Source organism: Anopheles marshallii, chromosome 2 (assembly GCF_943734725.1).
Source record: "Anopheles marshallii chromosome 2, idAnoMarsDA_429_01, whole genome shotgun sequence".
NCBI lineage: Eukaryota > Metazoa > Arthropoda > Insecta > Diptera > Culicidae > Anopheles > Anopheles marshallii.
Window position 1 is genome coordinate 25,684,893 of NC_071326.1, and position 21,786 is coordinate 25,706,678.

At 44.1% G+C, this 21,786-nt stretch overlaps 1 protein-coding gene across 1 annotated transcript in view; it reads right to left on the reverse strand.

Annotated features, from left to right (window-relative positions):
* LOC128717471 (peripheral plasma membrane protein CASK-like) overlaps positions 1 to 21,786 on the reverse strand; it is a 50,628-nt gene that overhangs the window by 28,376 nt on the left and 466 nt on the right. The window lies entirely within an intron of this gene.

The window sequence follows — 21,786 nt, forward strand, 5'->3', positions numbered from 1 at the left end:
AAACCTGTGAGCTCGCAGCGAGTCAAAACCGAACCGAACGAATAATTGCCTTCCTGGATGGGCAAAAATGACCACCGGCGTGCAAATAATAAACATCGAAACAACATACCCGGCATATCGCATCGCATTTCATGGTGCTGGACCATTCATGCTCATGATTCGATAATGAACGAATGGACATCCCTAACCGTCGTTACCGTCATAAAGAAGAATCACCTGCACCATGTTCCACTTCCACATGCAAAGCAAACGCCAGCATCACGAGTGTCCTCCTCTTTGCGATGCCTTGCGGCGATGCGGGGGATTCGGAAAAGCGGATACGCTCATAATTAACAATCCGTAAACAAACAGCCCATCATCCCGGGGTCCCGGAGAACCCAGGAGAGATGGTATGCACAATAAACGGCCGAAGTTACGGTAGGTGAGCAAATGGTCGAATTTGTGCACCATGTCACACGGTTACTTCACGTGGTCCTCCGGGTGGATTATTAATAATCGCTAATGGTGCTCGCTGTACTGTACGTACTGACTTGTGCTGAAATCAACACGTCCAGCACAGCCAGTGCAAATACTCGGACGGCCACTCGACATGATGATGACGAGATGTACACCACCGCACAACCATGTTAGGTAATCGAGGGTAAAAACGTTTTATTAATTAGTGCGAAACATTCGTACTTCTTGCCGTTGTCGTGATGGCCGTGAGGATGGAAAGTAGGTACCTGAGGGCTGATTACTGTAAACAACCGGTCGAATGTCTAGCATAGTTTACATTAAGAACAATACAGTTGCAAAGAACAAACCAAGTGTACTTTATGTCAGCATTTCATCATACCTTTGTGACATACCAGCTCTGGAAACGATCAAACAATGGGACAACAACGATTGAGACACTGGAAAATGATGACGATATCGGAAACGAAACCATCATGAGAACTCATTCGAATCGTATCGTCTCGATGCAGATGGACAGATAACAATCATGAAACGGCTCAAAATGAACCATACGCCCTTATGCAACGCTTTGCTGATGCAATTGGCTTGGTATAGTTTTCACAACGGCAAAAGGATCTTTTTGTCGAAGCATTTCTTCGAAATTGAACACAACTGGAGGAATAGTGACACAAATTTGAAAATCCAAATACGGATCACACACAAATACCGGGAAACGGCAAACCAACCAATCATGAACCATAATTGACATATACCCAGTAAGCATGAACCATATTGTACGTACCATACCGCTAACTATTGTTTCGCCGAACAACTGCGGACCACCGGGTCGGGTAAATAAAAACAACAAGCGAGTTTCAACATCATAATGCGCCAGTAAATTTAATTATCGCAACCATCTCTATGAACTTCAAACAACGTATAGTTGGGACGGACTACACTAAAACTTCGTTACGGGCCATGTTTGACATGCTGTACGCAACAATAAAACAAAACAAAAATACGCACATGGGATCCAAATCCAAGTGGGGACGTTGGTCCCCAGGGCCAGACATCGCTCGATGTAATTTAAATCGTTCCGAAACTAGCGGAAAAACTATTTCACCCCTAGCAATCCTTTCCGGTTTGCACTTGTTGACCATGTCCGACTCGCTCAGTTCACCCCGTGTGACTGGCCGTGTAACGCTTCCCAATGCTTTTGGCACATTGCGGTACGCCACCGTACCGAAACTTGTACCACCGTGTCAACGACAGCTAACCGACACAGGTAAAATCTGTTTGCCTAATTAGTTTTGTGACAGGTTATGAATATCAAATGCTTACAGCAGTGTGTATAAATCACCAATGAATAATTAAAAAGTTCAGACTAAGCTCTTCGAATATTTATCTTCCATTAAAACGAGAGATTTTCCATTTTCGCAATCGACCCCCGTCCTGGCTGGGGGAGACCCCGAGATTGACACAAGCCTTCGACAACGCCGGTTTTAACGAGCAAAGTGTACCGGGAAGACGACCACCTCTCCGTTGTCTGGTGGCGGAGTAATGAAGATAGATGATACAATAACATCTCTATCGTTCGGACGCAAGTCAAGTGAAATATCCGACCCCGGTAACCGGCAGAGTACGTGCGGCGTGAAGAACTCCCTGGCAGTGAGGCTTAAACAATAGTTTAAGACGCTACCTCAATCATTCCCTACCAGTGCATAGTGGCGAGCGGCTTTTTAAAACAGGTTGTCCATTTAATCAATCATTTATCATTTGTGATCAACAAAACACGACACCCGAGCCCGGGTGCTGGTGCTGGTAAATCGTGCGCAATTTAGTATTAATCACCGCCAGCAACACCATCTGTGGATAGTAGAGTAATGCTACCAAGGTGATCAATGGTGAGGTGTTTAAAAATAGAACAATATAAGATACAGTGCGGTATTAAATTAATGTTCAGGTAGAAAATCTTGATAAAATGACTGCTATTTATTGCTGGAAAAAAAGAGAAGCTGTTTCCATATATTCATTCCCCAGCGAATCTGTCCTGTTTTAATCGTGTAAGAATTACTTTTATTTCAGGCAATACATTCACAAACACAACACACTGATTGGATATTTATGAAATTTTATTTACATCCTCCATTTCAATTTGACATCAAATTCAATTACTGTTACGAAGAAATTGCCATTTCGGCAAAACAAGGCAGCAGATACCCGTAACGTGTACGAAGGGGAAAAAAACTCACGAAGGATTAGCATTATTTCATCCTCTCTGCGAACATTCGGGCTTTAAGCAAGCGTATTGAATTGCTGCCTTTAAAATGGCACCCATGTATGAAAAATGTACAATCCAATCCGGGAGCTCTAATCCTACACTACCCTTCCCTTTTGCAGGCCCTACCGATTCATCCCGTTGTAAGGTGATAGCATTTTTGCACCTTTTCATTCCACCTAAATCCCGTCGGGGCGAAATGGCCCCGATAAACAAACAACGGTAAAATGAAAACTCTCCAGCAGTGAAGGGGAGTTGCACACGATGCTGCACGAAAGAAAAACACCTTCAAGGCACAACCGAAAACCGGGTTACCGAAAGGCAGGCCCCAACCCCTATATACCCGGCATTAAAAGCTTCGTTTAGTGGTGTCCCTAAAACATCGCACGGCGAACCGTATAAGGCCACGACGGTACAAGGTGTGTTGCTGCACAGCAGCAGGTAGCAGGTGTGGGAAGCAGAAATAGAACACATGAAAGCACGCAAATCAATGTAATCTCTTTAGTCTTCCCAAACGAACCGAATCGTTCGACGAGTGAACCCTATTCGTCGTCAAGACAGAAATCGGTCCCGGGTTATCACTTCTCGGGTCTTTGCAGAAAAGAACTACACACTTTAACCGACCCTCATGCCGGGACCGGGTACAGCTGGATTTAGACACTTGTACTAAGAGAAGATTGTATCTTCTGTTTGATCCGCATGCAAGTTCGTACTATATTTATTGCTATTATTGGCAACGTTTACCCTCAGGAAGCTTTCTCGTACTCAGATCCAACCGTGTGAAATAAGCTTCCTGCTGTCGAACAGTTCTTTACGCCTCTTTTAGTTGCATTTAGCACTAGACAAGCTGGCAAACCCCTGTCAGCATGAAACATCACCGAGTCCCTTTATCCGCTGTAACTAGAGACGCTCCAGTTCTTTGAGTGTATAGTTGTAGCCAAAGATAATTTCCAACGACAAAAAAAAACAAACATACACATCAAAGTAAATCTTACCTGCGGAAAACGGAACGAACCGGGGGCTGGCTCTTGTTTATGCTCCGCTTAATGTTTTTGTCAAAGTGACATTAATTTGATAGAGCAGCAAAACGGTTTCGCGCAGAAAAGCTGCCCCGGGGCCAGACTAGAACGTCATTACGCAAGCAACAGAGGCGACCTTTTCATGGGGCGGAGGCAAACGATAAGAACATTTTCCCGAGAGCCTTTTGCAAATAAAGCTAATAGCAACCGTGTACGGCAGATGCGACTGGTGGATGAATGCTGTGGATCTTCTAAATAAGTAACAACTAGAAGTGACTGTCACACCGTAGATACTCCCCCCACAAACACACACAAACACGCACCTGGTTGTGTTGATGATGGAAGAGATGACAGAAATGACTTTTGTGCGACTGACGATGATCATGCTGATGGTAAGACGGATAAGAGCGTGTGTGCGAAAGAGCGTTTATAAACGTCCATTTTTCATAAACCTGAGCTCTTCCCGTCAACGGATGCTTAGCACTAGACGGCAGTCCTACCACGAACAAAATCCTACCCCAATCGTCCCACAGTGTCAGCTGTGTCCCCCACATGTACCACAGTTTACATGTACAAACAGCCAGGCCTCATGAAACAGCCATCTCTGTATGTGAGCGCCGAGGGCTGATCCTTCGAAGAGGTTTTTGCTCATTTTTGCTGCTCGGTTGCTACGACTTTACTTCCAGCTGCACTTCCGGTGGTAACACAGACCAGCCAGCACACCACTGAAACCGGGGCGGCTGCGATGCGATACGATGGCATCATTTGATCATCATGTTTGCATTCGTTTAATAAAAACGTTGTTCATTGTGCAAAACCCCATGCGCAACGTTCCCGCAACCAATACCGTGTTTTTTGCCGTTGTACGTACTTATGTAGTATTACGGGTACGTTGCCATTTTCCCAACTGAACTCACGGGACCTGGTCGTCCATTTTCGCCCATTCTGTTTCAACCAAGACCGGAACGTTTGCTCTCACTTTACTTTCATTGTCGTGTGCATTTTCCATACGGGACCAACATAAGACCCGGAATGCGGAAACATGTATGCACGTACACGACACAGTACGCATGGCGACAAGAGCCTTTTGAGCTTCCAGGGGTAATGCTGTCGAGCAGATGAAACTTCAGAAGCATTCTATTAACAAGCAACTAAGTTACTTTCGACGCACATTTGTAGCCACAAAAGGGCCACCCAATACCGGCCCCAGCTTCAGATGTCTTAGCGCTTTGGAGACTTACACGTATGCCTCTAAACAAGATCCAACGAAAGGTTAATCTAGCTAAATGGGATCAAATGTTGTCTTGGCGGAGAAACACTACGAAACCCTTTTCATAGAGATGCTTGATTGAAGTAATACATTGGTAACATGGCTGGTTGAAAGTTTCGCTACTTTTGTTGCTTTTTGCCTTTGAAGACATCTTCTCTCAATCTCAATCTTCATCAAATTGATGTCGCTTTACGTCTGCTTTATACAGGAACACTTGAAGGTACGGTTCACAAGACACCAATATAGAATGAAAACGCAATCTGATGACGTATACTTTCCGATCCAAGGGAAAGATAAAGTTCCACAACCCCTTCCCAACACTCAATACTGTTTGAATAGTAACTGAGCATCACATTCAAACGACGGTGTAAACAAATGCCAACCTGGAACGGCCACACCTTGATCGAAAATTAAACCAATATTTATTATTCATTCTGCTTTCGCTCGCACATTGATACGCCATCTGGCCGTAATTGGTGTCTTGGTGACTACAAACAACAGCAATCCAAAGTGCTTTCAAACGCGGAGATCTTACAGCGATATCGACGGGTACATGCCATCTTCTCTGTTTGGCGTCTTCTGTCGTTTAGGTTTTTTGTAACCGGCGGTGCGTGAGAAACAAATTTAACTGTCTAACCTATCCCAATTAACCTCCACGTTCGTATTTATTTAATAGCCCCTTCTCCCAGCCCCCTTCCGTTTGCTGCACTTGGTATTTGCTAGCAGTAGGAAGCAAACGTAACATATTAAGTTATCTCGGAAAAGTCACCTCCGGCTACCGAGAACAAATGGGAGCACCTCATCACATACACCCACAGCAGCAGAAAGCAGACATGGGGAAGCATATGTTTGCGTCTTGCTTTTTCTTTTATTTTTATTCACCAACAGCCCGCTAACGAGCACCGAAGCTGAAACTGGAGTTCCCCCATTCCAGCGGACCGCCCAATCCATGAGCTCCTTACCGCTGGAACAAATTTATTATCTCTCCCTGTCTGGTGCACCCGCGTTTGCACGTACAACCCGTGCATTGTCAGCGATATCTTAGCGAACACACCGCCGGATGAGCGTGCGGGATAGGAATGTTAAAGCGAGGTGTGCGACACACACACAGACACGGGAAGATCATGACACAATGTGCATAAAACTGCTAGGTAGCTAGGTAATACCGTCAGCTACAAAATAGTCAGAGCATAACGACCAACCGTGTCTCGCTCCCGCAATGACTTCATCTACTTTACACTCAGCAGCGGCAAGTAAGCGCTGAAATACGTTGTATGCGCCCTTCCCATTTACCCCGTAATCTACCTATTTAACACGTTTGCTGAGAAGCTTGAGCTTGGCTTGAGAATGCTTCGATTTTGTCAGCTTTCATTATAACCTCATTGGTGTTAAGTCAGACATGTACGTAATCTATCCAACAGGATTACACCCTAATCGATATTTCATCGATGGAAGATGGAATACGTGTATGATTTGGTGATGAGCAAAAAATAATAATGACAGTGCATGGGTTTGAATATAATTTCTCTTATGACAAATTTGATTATAAAGAGAACCGTAAAAATAAAATCTCCGTTTTGTTCCAAAAATGTAATGCAATGTAAAACTGTAATGTAGTTTTGCAGAATCAATTTAGAAAGTTGTATACATTAAGCAGACATGGGATAGAAAAAATTAGTTGATTAGTTAGTAAAATTATTTTATTAGTAATCCACTTACTTCTGGACCTTCAAACAACAAAAACATTGAAGGAATTTGAAATTTTATCTCAAGTAATAGAAATAAGACAACATGAACATATACACCGAGGTTAACAACGGATATTCAACAATTTATTCACGACCGTACATCAAATGTGGTCGAGAGAGCAAATATTTAATAACTTTATGATGAATGATTAAAATAATCATCATTTTAGTAATGTTAGCATAATTTGGACAAACTTTATCCAGTAAATCCAGAGCTTCACTTAATTTTTTTTGCACTGTTTACACCGTCATATCAAGTCTGCATACAAGTCCGAACATTGCTGTTAATTAAACATTTATGTAATCAATAGACTAAACGAGAAACCATGTCTTTTTAATGACTTTGGGCATGACAGCCATCAAACATATTTTGAGCCATCTAGCTACACAGCAAAAAAAAAACGGAAACCAACCGCCACTTTCATTCACTCTTAATTCATTATCCCTGTTTTATTGCGCCTTTATTTAAACCAATTCCTACTCGTCCTGCACGCTCTTAATGTGCAAACTTTCGAGTAAAAGAAAGAGAAATTGTATCTCATTAATTTGACTTAAATCAGATTCAGAGCACCATTAAGTGGCTGAAGTGAGACAGCTAAAGTCGGTGTTGTGGTAATGGTGCGTCCTACAGCCTGCTGTGTTTGAGAATGGACTTAAAAAACGTAAAAACCGGTAAAATAATACGTTCAACAGAGCAAAATCATTGGACGTATCGCTCGATACCGAATCTCACTAACTCTGGGTGCTCAGTTAATAACGGTAGTCGAAATTGTCAAAAAAATATGACAGTTTGTTTGTAAATATGTTGTTGTTAAATAAAATATGTTGATTTGCAGATTAGATTATTCATATATTGTCCTTTGACAACTTCCACGTCCACAGGATATTCAATTTCCACACAAAAGATAATCGCACAAGATTGATTTTGCTCATCAACAACATCAATTCATAGCGCGTAAATGATGCTTTTCCATATCTCTCAACCTCAGCATCAGACCGAAAACCACATGTAATCTTTAACAGTTAAGCCTGAAGCTATTGACAACAACCTTGAGCGCCGCACACAGGAAGAGAAACTCATCCATTTCCCTGCATCCCCTGTCAAAGTTGCTGAAAAGCAACACCACCAGACAATAGAAACCATCCAAAAAAGGTGTCCACTACAAAGGCGCCACATAAAGCATGCAGTTAATGGCTTCACGATTTTTCAAACGCTCCCGTGCACAATCGGTCGCTTAGCGCAACCCAAGCCGCTAGATCTGTGCCGATTTACGGATACGTTGCTGTAGGGAAAAGTTTTCATCGACCAAAAAAAAGACACTTCTTGCGCCATTTATGGCTACCCTCGCTTTTGACGAACTGTTCCAAACAACCATCACGGCCAGTCCAAGTCGGTAGCGCTAGCATTTCATATTTCCCACGACATTAAAGGTCAAATAGTATGGTCGTGCTAACCTCCTTCTCGTTAGTAACACCGCCAATAATGCGTGAGCTACTGGAATGGAAAAAAATAACAACCTGCAGATATTATCGTTCCCGCCAGCACAGTATGGAGAACGGCGAGTGAGAGAGAGAAAAAGAGAGAAAACAACAACTTTCTTCATAAGACGTTTAACGATGGCTCCACTTTGGCCACCGGTGGTTTAAGCCTTCCTCAAGATTCACTGAACAGATGAAAGGATAGGTGCTAAAAATGTTGAAATATTGTTATTGTTCTTCTTCTAACTTTATTCTCGCCTACCTTCAACACGTAAACGTGGCTTTCGGTGGCATTTAGACACACACACACGCACACATACAAACTAAATGGTTTGGGGAACGGGGCAGTAACCAACTTACCCTCCACCACCATTATGGGCAGGAAGGTACCACACTTCATTGTGGTTTTTGGACCAGCAAACCCACGGCATAATACCATTTACAATGTTTGCGTGCGTGAACTTCTCTCAGATAGGTCCAAAGGTTCTCGTTATTGGTGCTTTACAGGCTAAGTACCACCGGAACTGAAGCAATTTTACACACTCGTTTGTACTGGATTATTTAGGGATAATGCTGCTTTGCAAAAGTTTAACTTCAACGTTTTAAAGATACTGATTCAATAACATTAGTTTTGCCAGCATAAAACATCATGAAGACAGAAGATCGACCTTGGAACAAGAATACCTTCACGATAGTAAATTTAATATTATCTATTTTTAGAATCTTCAGCCAAAATCCCCATCTACAAAATACCATCAACAAACCAACCCCTATTTAACTCTCAAACTTCCAATACAAATAATCGCAATTCCTTATTTTCCCTACGCAAAGCACCCGACGCACCTTCCATGTTCCACCGTGATGCTACATTTATTAAGTGTCAACCGCAGCACCAGCCGGATGTCTGTTCGGCAACCATCGTTTTATCCTCCGTCAGAAAACTTTTGACGTAACGAACAAACTCGATTTGTTACCCGGTGAGCAACTCATTCATTAATGCTGCCAGCCTATACCATCCCGTAGCATCTCAATCGCTGCTCAACCGCTCCTGACTCTCCTGGACCCATTCCAAATCTACACTCAATTTGATGCGGCCTTACCGATGACCTCCATTTAGCCCTTTTCCTTTCACCAAATCACGGGCAGAACATGACGGCTTGTGACGGGCTATCATCAAAACATCTTAACAACGAACAGTTCGGGGCACTTGTTTGAAGATGTTATCTCCGTCTTACCTCCCGGTTCAAATGTGCATGAGAATCATTCAAATCAAGACCTCCTGCAGTTCTTGGTGGGTTGGTGCGGTGGTCGGGATGAATCTTAACGACGAGTTACCGTCCAATTCCGATGGTCAAGCAGGACCGAAACTGCGTAGTAAATTAATCCCTAGCTCACCAGCATTCCCGGTACTGTGCGGTGAAACAAGTGGAGTACTTGCTAAACCACTTGATTTCAGTTGCAGCTTTGATGCCGCTTTGATGTACGTCAGATATTCAATTCATTCTGGCTCAGCTACAGTAAAAGAGAGAGCTAAATAAGAAATTGCCGAAATCTTTCGAAGTTTTACATCATTTAGTTGCCAGATTATTTTAGTACCAATTACTTTTGGATTCCTCCATATCAACAACAATTTCACCAATTAAACTAGCTGAACTTATGGTTTGATGCGTGCATACATGTGCAGCATAAAACATTCAATTTCACAAAAGTAACGAAAGTTTAAAATACAAAGAACAAGTCGAACAACGTTCTTCGCAATCAAAACTGCCATTACAATAAAACAAACAATGCAATCCATGTTTTTTTTTGCTCTACTTCCTCAAACACATCCAACAAAAAGCATTAAAACACATTACGTCATCTCTATCAAAAAGCACCCGCTCGGTGAGGCAGGAATAATTCCCCAGCTAATGACGGTGTTCGCTGTTGTATGCACCGGACGAGCATTACGGACGAGCGAACCGAGATTCATGCTATCCTGCCTTCGGCACAGTGCATTCATGCACTCGCCTCATCGTATGCGCGAGTGTGTATGTGAGAAAAAAGGCAACACACATAACAACCGGTCGACTGTGCACGCCATGATGAACATGAGTACCACGACCACGGCCCCGGAACCCAACGGCACCTGCCATCGAACTGCTTCAGCTACTGTCATTCTGCCAGCATCCACCGCTTGTGCCATTTTGATAAGAGGCTCGTGCACCAGGCATCGCGGATCATGCCGTATTGGCAACTCAACCATCCGTCGATGCCACAGGACCTATATCTCGTTGTTTGTCTTGCTGTTGCCACTAATGCTGGTGCCACAACCCGGGACGTTATTTCGCCGCTTTGTGTTCCTTGTTTCCTGTGACACGCTGGCACGGGCAGGCTCGTAATTACCGTGAAATTGTGTCCATTTTTTTTTGTTGCTTCCATCCTGCACACATTGTCATCGCTGCAGTGTCAGCAGCTATGTTGTGCAAGGTTCGAACGATTCGCACCAAACTAAGCTGCGTCGCATGTATCGAATTGATAAAAAGCACAGCTTCTACCGATGAAACTTTTCAATCAGTTTGCTGTTAATCTTTCTTTCTTTTTTGGTTTTCGACTAAGTTTACTAGTACGACCAGAATCACGGCAGCATCAAAAACACTGCTATGCCCTTTTGTATTAAGTTCTAAAAACACCATCGTTTTATTTTCTACTGTTTCAAACCTGCTCAGCAACATAAAATTGTTTAAAAACACCACTTGAGTAGTTAAATTATCATTCATTTCTGGTTTTATTTTATTTATTTTATTTATGACTTTGTCGAATTACTTTTATATCATTATTTTTTTGATAATTAAATGTGATCCTGGTAGATCTCAAAACTTTATGAAACACATGGAACAAGAAAAAAATACATAACATATTCCACTTATTCAAAGATGATCAAAATATTTATTCAAATCCTCGAATTTTGCTGAACAGATTATTGGCGAGAGTTATTGATCGATTTTGAAAAACTATTTCTGGATGAAGATCTTTTAAAGAGTACAAAATAATCGATATAGTTGTTTCAAAATCATAAGCAAAAAGTTTATTAAAACTGTACTATACAAATTCGTTAACGACTTAATGCCCAATTTTTATAGCATATTATACAAAACATTTTTTAATGAAACAAAATCTCATAAAAACAATTCCTATGGTTTTATTACAGTACAAAATAAAAACTTCAAATTCCGAACCGCAAATACATAAAAGGAATATTAAACCAGTAAAACCTAATGGATGCAGGGGTTGCAAACAGTTGCCACTCAAAGCAAGGATTGAGCGTTCCTCCCGTGTTTGCAGGTAAGCGAAAACAAGCACCTACGTTATCGCACATTACAAACACTTTTTAAGCCTCTTCAATTAACTCCAGCATGGGTTAGTATCTTGAAAATGGCATACCAAGCGCTAGTACCGCACCCCAAACCGGTGGACTGGAGGATAACGGCAACGATACAACGCGTCATGGTGTTTGGCCCCTTTTTGCGTCACAAAAACCCCCTGTACGTTGCAACCTTTGCACTTAGGCGCCGTAAGAGACGATGGGACCATCATTGTGTTTTAACCCTCAATCAACCCTCACTTCACTTTCACTCATAAAACCCGTAAAATGATACCGCCATAAAAAGGAAAGTGAACGGTAAAATGGTGGGTTTTACAGTGCGGGGTTGAGAGAAGAAGGAACGATCCCTTCCCTTTCCCGAATGAAGGAAAATTACTTTACCACTACAGCGATCATCCCTCAATTTGTCTGGCCAACCCCTACTCACCCGTCGCTAAACGGTTTGATAACACACGATGACAGTGAAATCGGGGAAGAAAAGTTTTGTTTTGATCACTTTCAATGAAGGATCATCAGAAGGGAATAACAAAAAATCATAAGGTTGAACAAGTTATGACGAAATACATCACTCAGGGTTGAAGACATCTGGACATAAATCCCAAGAAGGATTCCCCGCAACAGAATAAAACTTTCGTCATCCTTTCCAACCGGCGCTCAACGCACCAGCGCGCACACCACCCCAAAAAGGTGTCAAAGGATTAAACTTGACGCAGAAATACGAACCTTTTGCTGCCGTGCCACGACTGGATACAGTGTGTCGCCTATTTCCACTCCCACAATTTTCAGTCAATTCTTGTTACAAACTCTCACTCCCACTCCCAACTCCCAACATAATTCTTCAGCCTTCAAGGGAGTCCTTCAAATAGCTCACCGGTAGCAAATCATTTGCCTGCACAGTCTACAACGCACATAAATCTAGCGCCGGCAACGTTAAATGACACCACGCAACAAAAACACAAAACAACCAAAGAGAAGCGAACCGTCACCCGAGCACAAAGATAGCGTTGTGTGCAAACAATAGCGAAACGATAGAGAGAAAAACACACACTAGAGAGTACACACGTACCAAAACGGCCACAACACAATAAAAAAAGGGGTTGACAAAGTTTAACATTCGTTACCCAAGAAGCTGAGCCCTGATCGTGGGCTCTCCTCGCGCTCCTTTCCCGTACCGGTTGCTCTTCGCCATTTTTGGCGGATGAATATTTTCCACACCAATGTTCCCGGTTAATGGCGGATGAAATGGACAAAGAAAAGACGCATAGTTCCGCATTCCGGGTCGGGGAGTGTTCTCAAATAGAAAGGACAATTTCTTTCATGTCCCCGAGAAACACCAAACCGGCTCCCCTTTTCCATCCGTTGTGTCCACGTGCCGCTAACCTTTTTCAGTAAGTGTGTGTGTGTGTGTATGTGTATAAGAGAGCGAAGAAAAAGCAAAAAGAAAACCGCCCAAAAACAGGAAAAACGGTTCAAGCGGAAAATTTATCCATTCTTCCCTTTCTTCCTTACGCTTGTTTTGTTGTGTTTTTCCCCGAGACACCGATCCTCTGCCGACACAGCGCCGAAGTCAAGCCCGAAGTCAGACCAAACCATTGAATATTTGATCCAATGAATGTTTAATGTTCGAAAGCGAAATATGAGAGAAACTGTTACGACCCTGTTGTACACTGGATTTGCTGCTGCTAGCGAGTGTTGCCATGGACGGTGGGAATGCGCTTTAAGCACCAGCAGTCCATTCAACTGCAGCAAATGAAGAGTTCTAAGGTGTACAATTGTTTCAAGCACCAGCGCCCGAATCAAATATGCAACGCTCTCAAGAGCCCAAATCTGAGACCGTGCAAATGCAAACCGAATTTCTTTCGCCATTTTTAAGGCGAACTCCTTCCTTCCTACACTCTTCTCCTGCAGGTGGATGAAAGGAGAGACCAATTAAAAGTTAAACGGGGATTCTATTTTTAAATAAAGCGCTCGTTAATTAAAATTGCGATGTTTAATTTAGCCAACAAAACAGCTGAACGCCTGAAAGCAATCATAAGACACGTGGGTTGCTATAACCCGAATCGGTCAGCGACACAGCGATTCTCCGAGGCATTTATTTAAAGACTCGAGATTTAAAAAAAATGCATACTTTCAAACGTGCTCACTCAAGATCCAACGCAATATACACTAATATGCAATAAACTGCATAATACGCTCGCCCGTTGGAAACCATTCAATACAAACGGCCACTATCAAGAAGTACACTACACAGCCTTAAACATCATACTACAACCAGTACTTGCATGCAATCAATTTCTTGCAAAAGCGCCCATGCATACGAACAAAAGTCAATAATCGAGTCCATTTTCTCCAATCAACCGAACGATGTAATATTAACATACTAAGCGTTGCGCACGAGAAAGCAAAAGCCCTGCGAACATAATTTCTCATTGCAGTGGGATCATTTTTAACTCAACCATATGATGTTGAGCACCGCTCTCGCTCTGGGGACCCCTATTTCTTTCAGCATCTTCCAACCCCGGATCCAAAATGCGTCACAAACTACCAGCCCTTTTTATTCTGCCCTGGCAAACGATCCGGAATAGCTTGTGTTGTGCTTTTTCTTCCCAACGGCCACACAGAAGCAAGGGATGTTTGGATTGCCTGTAGTTCCTTAAAATTCACGTTCAGGTGCACTCTGGAGATATTTCTGTGCTCCATAGGCTGCATACTGAAATGAAGTTGTCGTCGTCCTTTTTTTCACCTGGCCACCGCTGGTGCACCAAACACACTCACGCACAACAGTTCTTCCCTCCCAGAACCCGGTGGGTTCTATGCTGTGTTTCGTCGAGTCGAGAAACACACGCCATGCTACCACACCCCGTACATGGCACATACACATGACATCTAGGGTGGCACGAGGCCATCAGAAGAAAATATTTTTGAACGACGTCCAAAAACTTTTCAACGCTACCCCCCCCCCCCCCCCCCCCCCCCCCCCCCCGGTCGTTGTTGTCACGAATCCAAGCTTTCTACGTAGTCACACTCGTCGCACCACCCTTCAACTTCCCACGGGAGCGCGTATCAATTATTTCCCTGTTTTGTACCGGGACGTGACCTCAGCATCTGGGGTGGGAAGGTGGGGAGGAGATGGAAAAAGTGAAAGAAAAGCTAAAAAAAAGGTAACATTTTTGCCAGCCCGATCTGTGAGCAGTGGCGCACGAAAATGGCAGCCCAAAAGGGATGTGGCTCGCACGAGGGGCACATATGTTTTACTTTGTACCACTTTCACGTCCCGCTACTTTCCACCCTTTCCACACTTCTTGCAATCTCCGATATAGCACCGTCTGGAAGCAGAACTTCATTGAGTACTTCGCACTGACGCAGTACGGTAGGGGAAAAAAAGGGACAAACACTTTCCAAAACGAAAATACCGACGCTAATGCATTCGACTTATCAGCTTCCATTTCTCTCTGGTCCCTTTTAGCACAGCGGTAGTAACAGCGGTAAAAAAAATGTGATACAACTCGATCATGAATCGAAGAGCCGTCGGCAATTCGCAATCGATACGGTTAGTGTGTGAACCGGGGTTAAAGCGGACACAGAATGATTTCCGGATGGAGAGTTCAAAGGGGGAGGGGGGAAGGGAGGGAGGGAGGGAGGAGAAACTACAACAAGACACACAAGGTACAAATTCGATTTGTCAGCGTCAAGTGCGATATTGAACTGCATCAAACAGCGAGCTGACGTTCTTCGGCCCTGCACGGCCATGGTTCGATTGCGGGGCGCTCGAGCAATAAATATAGCCATATGTAACTCAGCCATCACTTGCCACCAACCGGTGTGCCATAACACAGCGCCATAAATCTTCGTCATGCTCCAAACTGTGCGACCAGCACAACCTGTAATTTCAAAGCCCGTCCTCGTTGGTAACGTCTTAGTTTTTTTTTTTCTTTTCGCATCTTACCAAACAAAAAAAAACCTCTATTTGGCTTCCGTGTGTACAGCACCAAATCTTCATTGCTGTTTTCTTCAACGTTCGTGTTTTCATTCCAACCTGCTGTCTAACGTTCTGATGGCAAATCAATTCCTTAGTGCCCAGCATGAGATTTCTTCGGGAAGCGGTTTTTTGTTTGCCCTACTCTACGTATTTCTATTCATTGATTGTGCTGTGTCGTCGATTCGATCGTATACCATCAGATGAGCGCCCACGTTCGTCAACGGCAAGACACACGTACAATTTCTCAAGCACACACTCACACACGCCCGCTTCCACACGCCGCAAACATCTGCGGTTGAAAACAAGTCACGTCTGCTGCAGCAACATGCACTCTATTAAGGACCCAAACCCATCCGACCGTTGCCGTCTTTTTCGCAAACATGACAGTACGCAATCGGACCGAGAAAACGATTTTGCGCCCAAAGTGTGGCCAACAAAAATGCTGCCTGATGCCAATCGCGCTCCCAAGAAGACAACAGTGTTAGCCCTTGCAACACTGCCGGAGCACCACCCGGGAACGAACGGAAATCAAACCAAACAATCGCACAACAGCACAAAATCACCCATTGGCATCGATTGGCCTTACCGCACAAGTACACTTCCGGTACCCCGTTACCACAGAAACCACCCGCGCCCGCACAGTGTAGTGCGGGATACACTTTAATGCTCGTTAGTCACGTACCGCGGGCACGAAACAGCGGGGAAATGCAACACTCAGCAAACCACAAACACTCTCAACCCCTTTGCGCGCCCCATGGGAATATTCCAGAGCGCTTTGGGCGCAAGGAAATTGCCGTCAGAAGTGTGCGGGCCACAACCGAAGGAACTGTGAAGACAAACTTTTCCATAAATCCACCCAATCCATTTCAAGCCCACCATTGATTATGTCACGGTGGGCAAACCGCGGCGATCCGTGCACGATCCATGTGTCTAACAACGCACGCACCACACGCCAGCACGGGGCGGCAGGCAGGCAGGCAAACTCTCTTAAAGTACTCGGCCTACGCGAAAAAAAAAGAATGAAATAACCCACATCGAACAGAAAATGGAAAACGCCCAAGAATGGCGGGAAACCACTTTTACTGAGGGGAAAACCTGTCATCGTTTATCTTTATTTGTCCCTCACCGGCAAACAGCTAGTAGTTTTGCCATCGGCCGCCAGTAGCTTTTTTACGCCGTGCTTCTACCGAAACGGCAGATTACTTCGGGGAAAAAGAAAGCACGAACGATACGTACCAAGAAAGCAGGACAGCCCGATACCACGCGCTCCCATGAGATTATGTAACTTTGTTGGACGGCAAGAATCAGTTGCTTGTTAAGGCAGATAAGATCCCTAATCGGGGCTTTGATTATTTGCAGTCCACGGGATGCTCGTCAGTCAAACGTATTTTCCACGAACAGTGTGGCCGCAAACGATGCAAGCGAATTCTTCGGCGGGACAGGCCCGAAAGCCGAAAGCATGTTGATGATTTTTTAATACTCCAGTTTGCTTGGAAAACAATACCACCGGGGGAGATCGGTTACATGGTTAGACGACTATAGTGACATTCTTCAGCCATACTTTCCGTTTTTCCTTCCTTTTTACATTTCAACTTAGGCAAGATTCAATTTTCGTTCCCAAAACACCCCTCAACAACAACGCACACAGAAAGCCGGGGTTTCTAAGGGTTAAAAAAAAATTGTTATTAAATAGCTGTCCCCCACTAGCGGACATAGCGCAAACATACCGCCCGCACCTACAGCAGCTACTCGTACCAGCATTCACCAAAACTGGCGCAAATTGAAAGATGATAAGTAGCGCGCGAGCGAGCAAACGAAATTAACCGTGTTCCGGATGCACACGCAATTAATATTTATGAGTTTCGAAAAAGTTTTTGGCAAAATGAAGTTTTGCCCGAAAGCAAAGCGCTCGAATGCTTGAATAAATAAGGGTAACCGGTTTGCCCTTTATCCGGTTTCCTGTTCGCCACTGCCGAGTGCGCCACTTGGTAAGAACTTGGGGGAAGAATACGATCGGTTTGTGATAGAGACACCAGGCGCCTCCATGGAAAACGCTCCCAGCGGTACTGGCTAGCCAATACGCACGACGGTTGGGATTGATTTCATCGTGCGTTTTTATAAAAGAGCAAAATATTACAATGGATAAGCTCGTTTGCAATAGGTGCTCACGCCATTTTTTCACGACCATTTATCTCCCACGTGTGAGTATACATGTGATTTATGCTGATGAACATTAGCTACCATTAGGTGGCGTTGTGCGCTACGATAAATTTAACACGCGCTTCACCGTGAGAAATAAAAAGGACCATTTAACCAGCAGAGCGATTGTGCGAAGCTGTGCCTTCATCTTACGATATCATATTACGACGATGTGAAAAATTGATTCCCACGTGCCGTTTTTTTTTTGGAGGGAGGGAGAGAGGGGCTTGATAGCCGGGTGAAAGCATGGTTTGCACACGCATGCACGCACGCATCCAACCCAATTAATCCACCCCTACTCCCCCACACCACCCCAAAAGTACCAAAAACACAGAGTGAAGATCCACCATGCGCGACTGCCCAAAAGCAATTATTGCTTCTACCGGTCCCGGAAAAATGGGGCTGGGGGGAAAGGGGGAGGTTTGTTTAGCAGTGGGGTCTCGTGTCTGCGCTTTTGCTGCAAAATATGAACTCTCCACCATCGCATGCGACCATTAATCATGCTTTTCACACTTAATCTCCGGTTGGCACCGGCCGAAGGTCCCGAACCGGCAAATGCGACCTTTTGCGTTGCTTTCCCCGGTACGGAAATTTCCAGTTCCCGGGAAAACGCTCTGGCACACCGACCACATCAGGAGTGGAACCGGAAAAACTAATGCTTACGGAGGTAAACCTCACGTAACGCTTGCTTGCCCCCGATTGCTAAGAGAGCATTTCATTTATTTATTTATTTTTTCACCTTCTACCGGGTTGATGTGTGTAGACGGGGGGAGGATCTCTTTTCCGGTACCGGGAAAGCTTTTGTCCGCGCGCCAGCAAAAACCAACCGACCGGAGGTTATTGGGGTAGGGTAATATCGAACGAAATGAACCCATAGTGTAGTCTTTTCTGATACGTCTTTCGGCTCCACTTACCATTTTCCCACGTTATTACATTATTCTCGAGCACCGTTTCCAACCCAGTACACGGAACCGGAACGGAAACACATCTTGCACTTCCTCCACAAAAGCGAGCGGTGGTAGTTATGGGAGGGAGGGTGGTGGGTGAGTTCCACTGCCGCTAACCACCCACAGCCGGAGCGCAAAGGAGACGTAATTGGAATCTTATTTCGTGCCCGGTAATCCTTCACACAAGGATATCATTACCGTGGACAGTGTACGCCCGGCAGCCCGGGAGCACACGAGTGAGAGAGAGAGCAGGAAAATCATTCAACCATAATTTCAAGTGTCATTGAGCGTCTCGTCCCAGCACCGCCAATTCCGGTGATACCTTCCATTTCTGTGCCCAGCAGCGCATTTAAACCTACACCTTCTACACCACGGTCGGTAAGCATAAACTGTAGCGCAAAATGATAACCAATTTCCATCCGGCACCGTTAGATCGGTCGTTCGTACCTCGGCCGGGATCTTAAGATGTCGCATTTGAGATCTTATCAGCAGCTCGTTGGACAGATGCGAGATAGTTACGCGTCCATCGTTCCACGCAAAAAGTTGCCACGGCCGACGAATGAGTAGGGGGGCAAATGGTGGGGGGAAGCTGTAAGCTCTTGAGTATTAAAGAAAATACACACGGTACAACAAAGCCTTCCCTTGGTGGGCAGCTAAAGTTTGGTGCTCTTGTATTTCCCGTACCAAGCGCGATGGACACGGTTGTAACCCAGACAAATCCGTGACGCAGAGCACAGCGTGGCTCTCTCGCTGACGTCATGACATTGGGCGACTCTCTCGCGCTCTCGCGTCCTTCGGTTGGAAAAGTTTAACATCCGAACCTTGTTCCGGAATGACATAAAATGAACTGGATGTGTGATGACAGTTGAACTCAGTTTTCCGGCCCAAACACACACACACACCCACAGCTCCACTCATACGAACGGACGCTTTCTGACAACAAAATCCCAGCATCTTCATCTCACTCAAACAATCACACCGGTTGGTCCTATCGTACATCAAAGGAAGAGGCCAATGTGATACGCTATCTTCCAGTAGCTCGTGAAAGAAATCGTGGCCACCCAAACACATACACACACGCGGCTTTACAACCATTGTAGCTGCTGTGGGAACAGTGTGCCCCGACAGGCACTACTCGTGTTGCACGGATCCAATAGCCAGAATGAGATACAACCGAACATTACCGGCCATGCGCATAACCGGGGTACCCAAAACACTCGCGGAACCGAACACCGGAGCACCCAACAGCGTGTGGTAGTACCAAACCGGATGGTAAGTGGTAGGTCAAACGCTCTCCCTTGTCAACCCACCATACCTTGCGACACTTGGTACGTGGAACCATATCCGCGGATGGGTACGGATTCGCATTACGCAAATCGAATGCAGCATATATCCTTTCCGATTGCTATTTTCCAAACGCCCTCCCGCGGTAACGCTCCGCACGGGCCCATCGAACCATTGAGAAGGTGTGTAAACTTTCGCAAATACCACGTCTGTCAACGCTTAACAACCACACGGGGCCACCCCGTGCAGTGAATGCGAGCAACGATTCAGCGAATCACAACCGGACATAACAGCCTTCGGGTTCGAGATGAAGTTGAAGGCTCTGATGGCTCTGCCACCCCACCATACGACTGCCATTAATCATTGGAATTAGACCGGAGCCATAGTTTGAAGTGTTGGATGTTTGGATCAAACTTTATGCGGTTGTACCGTTTGGAAATTCCGAGTTTTGTTTGAGTTATAGTTCCTTCTTGGTCCAACTATGTATCACGTTATGTCCAGTGCATTTAAATGTTTATCTCCAATTTGATGTTCCAAGGAGAATTATCTAAGATGTTGAACAGCGGCAGAACCTGTGTGATTCTTTTTCTGCATATAGACTTCTAAAAATAAGTTCAAACATGCGCGAAGAGTTTGAACCATTCCTAGGTAAATTATTTAACAAATTTATCCCTTGAAGTATCCAATTACTCCCAATAGTTGAGTCTTATTTATATTTGAAATAAAAACAAACTATCGAATACCGTTTGGACACTCAAGGCATCGTTTACACATACTATTGTGTAGTAAATACAACTTTAATTCGTCACAACTAAGCACACCCCGGTATAATAGAGCAAAACCTTCTAATTTGACAGACAAATGAGAATTCTCATAAGAAAATAAGAAGAAATAGTTGAAAAAAAACATGAAATTGGAAGGTTATTATGATATGAAGTATGGACACTTATGACGCTATTTACTATAGCTATTTTACCCTTATTTTAAAGAAGTTTTAATTCAATTCAAACTTCTATCCGTAATTCGGTTCTGAACCATACTAGTGGATGAATAATTTCCGAGCGCTTCAAAACTATTTCTATAGACGCGAAGAATTGTTAAATAATGTCTCTATAAAAATACAAAATGAATTCCTGTAAGCTCAATGTTTTTTTTTTTTTTATACAAGGTAGGTTAAAACAATCTATTAGTGAGGACCTATTAAATAAGATGTCCAGTATTGTAATGTCATTTGATCCGCTAAGGGTTAATCGGAATATAGTTCCAACGCATCGTATGCTTTTAGTTTACTATTTAACTGGAAGTTATCTATATTTTATTTTCTTACATTCCATCGAGATCCAACAGGACAATAAACATTTAAAAAAATTTAAACCACTCGGAATGTCACCTTCACACGAAAGTTCCATTATTAGATGCTTCGGTGTACGGCCCTCATGCCCCCTACCCCTTTGTATGCGGTTATGAGCAACTATTATGTCAGCCCTATATGTGTTCCTATACAGCGCAAAGCACATCACACTGATCGATCCGATTACCATACCCTTAAACATTCTGCATTCTGTAATAATCAAGCAAAGATACTCGGAAAACTTCATCGTCTGCAGTCAAATAATTCAGTTTCGAGACATTAACAAACTGGGATCAACCAAATTAATTGAGCATTGTACGAAAGCTATCCCAAAGCATGTACCATTGCCGGTTCAGCCAAGGACTTTGGAAATCTCTCACACGATGTGAGGAGCATGTGGAATTCCTTGGAGATCCCACCCCTCATCGGTGTG